Raw genomic sequence first — 4129 nt, forward strand, 5'->3', positions numbered from 1 at the left:
ATCGTCGAGGCTCATCTTTTTCATATATATTTCTTTCTCTAATTCGTTACAGTTTAAGAGCAGTTTCAAATTTACTAAATCGCGGAATTATGTTTTTCAAAAAAAAAATTTGGTACTGTTTTCGCTCTAGTTTTTTAACCGTTTGTCGAAACAAGGCATGTAATACGTCGTTGGAAAGCTATGGACAAGGCGCAACTTTCATATGTAGAAATGGTTTTGAGATCCCTTACAGTTTTAAGTTAATTTCGAAAATCGTGTGGCAGACGACAAATGGCAGCGGTCGTTTTTCACGAATTTTTTACAAACCTGTTGTCGAAACGATTCAAATGATATGCCATTGGAAAGATATCGATGAGACGCAACTTTTTCATGTAGAACACTCTCTCTAATTTCTTACTGTTTAGGAGCAGTTTTAAATTTACCGAAATGCGGACACTCTATTTTTTTGCGATGCCAAAATCGACGAGGGAACTGCATCAAATAGAAAAACGCACTGCACCAGACTGAAAACTGCACTGCAATGTCTACAAAGGCAACTGTACTATTAGAATTTTTTCTAACTTTTTGTTTGTAATTTCATCTAAATGTGAGGCCGAGTGTAGTGGACCGCACACGATGATGAAGTGCACTGCAACTCTTAATGGATTTTACCTTTTTTTAGGCCTTCATGAAACACAGGGCGGGATGAGTGCAGCTCACTTCAGGAAAATTTGAAGTGCAGCACAAAGTTGAAGTGAAGTATATACTTCTCGTTTTGTCTTTCTCTATTTTTGTTTTTATAAAAACACATGTGAACTCCATAGTCAAGGCTAGTGAGTTGCATTAGACATGACTAATAAACTGCATCTAAGGAAATGAACTTTCGAAAAGCAAAACATCAAAGTTTTCAAACAAGTGCAACTGTACTGCACGGTCGAGTCGAGAGAACTGCAATGTTCATTTTCTTCTGTTTCTAATTTGTTACAAACGCATCCAGACTACATGAACAAGATGAACTTCATGTTCTTTTTTCCAGTGACCCTGCCCATGCCAAACGAACTGCGAGGCTGAGGCTGGTGAGCTGCATGACCCCCCCCCCCCCCCGAACCACGTTATTTTTTTTGCAAATCCTGGATGCAATCCCAACGTCGCCGGAGTGTACTGCATGTGAGTTCCCCGCTGGAGTGACAAACTGTAGCAAACTGCGAAGATGTCCATACAAAACCTTTTATTCAGTGCACTGCAACACACATCTAGAGAAACTGCAAACAATATTAAAACAGAACGGCTCTGGACAAATAAATCAGCCAAGCTGCCTGCTGTGCTCGCCCGAACTGCAGGCCCCATACTCGCCAGAACCTCGCCACCCATGGACCTCATTCATACCTGCCGGCCAAAACCTTCTGGCAACACAGATCCATGGCGGTTGAACTCCAGGGCGGCGCGGGACAAGGCCTCGCCTCCTAGATCTGCCGACTCTGCAGGAGGTGGGGAAAGGGATATGGATCGGAGGGGCGATGACACCCATCGGTGAGTTGCTCGTCGCTCCTCCGTCGGCCGTTCCCTCACTGCAGACACCACCACACCCCCCCCCCCCCCCCCCCCCCCGATGCAACCAATTTTTTCAGAGGACGGTGGTGCTTCGCTTCGTAGCAGAAGAGGATGGTTCAGGCAAAGCCCCTGCTGGTGGCGGTGCTCACCTGAGGATCCCGTCCTCATGACGACCGGCACTGAACCGCATCACTCGTGCCTCCGAGCTGCACTGCCACGGCCGCCAAACTGCATTTCGGGCAGCAACGAGCTGCGCGGGGCGTGGATGGCCGTTGGCGCACCACATGGCGATGTCGGAGGCCATGGAGGAGGCGAGTCGGATCCGGGACATCGCGGCTCCCGGGCGGCAGCCATCACGCGGATCCGGTGAACATCGGGTTGCCTGATGAGGAGGAAGGGGAGGGGGCTAGGAAGAAGGTGGTGGAGGGAGGTGGCGGCTCGTGTGGAGGAGGCAAGGCCGGATCCAGGCCGTCCTGAAGGAAGATAAGGAGGGGGTGGCATCGATTGTCGGATCTCAGTCAAGGGTCGGGAATGAGTGGTGGGTGGCCGAGCGGCGCAGGGAAGCGTGTGGCGATGGCGGCTGGGGAGGGGGTGTCGTGGCTGGGAGGTCGCCCGGTGACGTGAAGAGGGGCGGGGCGCCGAGAGGAAGGTGGTGGGGTGCTGGCTTGCCACGGCCGCGCGTGGAGAGGATGGTGGCGGGGCAGCGGCCGGCCGCGGAGAGGAAGGTGGCGGGGTGGCTTGCGGCGGCCACGCGCGGAGATGAAGGTGGCGGGGCGGCTTGCGGTGGCCGCGCGTGGAGAGGAAGGTGGCGGGGAGGCGGGGATTTGGGGGTAGGAGGGAGAAGACAAGGGTGGGTTCGACCGGAGAAGGTGGGTGGGGCTTGGTGTGGGCTGGTTTGGTGGGGGATGGATAAGGTTTGACGTGGGGCTGGGGTTGTTTTCTTCGGTTGCAGTTTGGTGGAGTTGACGCGGGGGCTGGTTCGGGTGTTATCAGAATAAGGCTTTGGTGTTATTAGAATAAGGTCTTAAGGGGTATTATTAGAATAGACTCGCTCTATATATATATATATATCATTTATATTGATTGCATGTGATGTTTATCTTTTATGCATCTTATCTTGCTTTGATTGACGGTAGCATTATAAGATGATCTCTCACTAAATTTCAAGATAAAAGTGTTCTCCCTGAGTATGCACCGTTGCCAAAGTTCGTCGTGCTCAGACACCACGTGATGATCGGATGTGATAAGCTCTACGTCCATCTACAACGGGTGCAAGCCAGTTTTGCACACGCAGAATACTCAGGTTAAACTTGACGAGTCTAGCATATGCAGATATGGCCTCGGAACAATGAGACCGAAAGATCGAGCGTGAATCATATAGTAGATATGATCAACATAGTGATGTTCACCATTGAAAACTACTCCATTTCACGTGATGATCGGTTATGATTTAGTTGATTTGGATCACGTGATCACTTAGAAGATTAGAGGGATGTCTTTCTAAGTGGGAGTTCTTAAGTAATATCATTAATTGAACTTAAATTTATCATGAACTTAGTACCTGATAGTATCTTGCTTGTTTATGTTTGATTGTAGATAGATGGCCCATGCTGTTGTTCCGATGAATTTTAATGCGTTCCTTGAGAAAGCAAGGTTAAAAGATGATGGTAGCAATTATACGGACTGGGTCCGTAACTTGAGGATTATCCTCATTGCTGCACAGAAGAATTACGTCCTGGAAGCACCGCTGGGTGCCAGGCATGCTGCTGATGCAACTGGCGACGTTAAGAACGTCTGGCAGAGCAAAGCTGATGACTACTCGATAGTTCAATGTGCCATGCTTTACGGCTTAGAACCGGGTCTTCAATGACGTTTTGAACGTCATGGAGCATATGAGATGTTCCAGGAGTTGAAGCTAATATTTCAAGCAAATGCCCGGATTGAGAGATATGAAGTCCCCAATAAGTTCTATAGCTGCAAGATGGAGGAGAACAGTTCTGTCAGTGAGCATATACTCAAAATGTCTGGGTATAATAATCACTTGATTCAATTGGGAGTTAATCTTCCGGATGATTGCGTCATTGACAGAATTCTCCAATCACTTCCACCTAGCTACAAGAGCTTCGTGATGAACTATAATATGCAAGGGATGGATAAGACAATTCCCGAGCTCTTCGCAATGCTAAAAGCTGCGGAGGTAAAAGTCAAGAAGGAGCATCAAGTGTTGATGGTCAACAAGACCACTAGTTTCAAGAAAAGGGGCAAGGGGAAGAAGAAGGGGAACTTCAAGAAGAACAGCAAGCAAGTTGCTGCTCAGGAGAAGAAACCCAAGTCTGGACTTAAGGCTGAAACTGAGTGCTTCTACTGAAAGCAGACTGGTCACTGGAAGCGGAACTGCCCCAAGTATTTGGCGGATAAGAAGGATGGCAAGGTGAACAAAGGTATATGTGATATACATGTTATTGATGTGTACCTTACTAGAGCTCGCAGTAGCACCTGGGTATTTGATACTGGTTCTGTTGCTATTATTTGCAACTCGAAACAGAGACTACGGATTAAGCGAACACTGGCGAAGGACGAGGTGACGATGCGCGTGGGA

General features: G+C 48.3%; 1 long non-coding RNA gene across 1 annotated transcript; it reads right to left on the bottom strand.

Annotated features, from left to right (window-relative positions):
- Positions 1–918: 918 nt before the first annotated feature.
- Positions 919–2496, bottom strand: LOC125509826. The gene is made up of 2 exons (XR_007284231.1): positions 1366–2496; positions 919–1181 (listed from the first exon to the last, which is right to left on the bottom strand). It is a non-coding gene; the product is annotated as an uncharacterized LOC125509826 (long non-coding RNA).
- Between the last annotated feature and the right edge of the window lie 1633 nt (positions 2497–4129).

The sequence above is a fragment of the Triticum urartu genome, chromosome 5 (assembly GCF_003073215.2).
Source record: "Triticum urartu cultivar G1812 chromosome 5, Tu2.1, whole genome shotgun sequence".
In the NCBI taxonomy this organism is placed as follows: domain Eukaryota; kingdom Viridiplantae; phylum Streptophyta; class Magnoliopsida; order Poales; family Poaceae; genus Triticum; species Triticum urartu.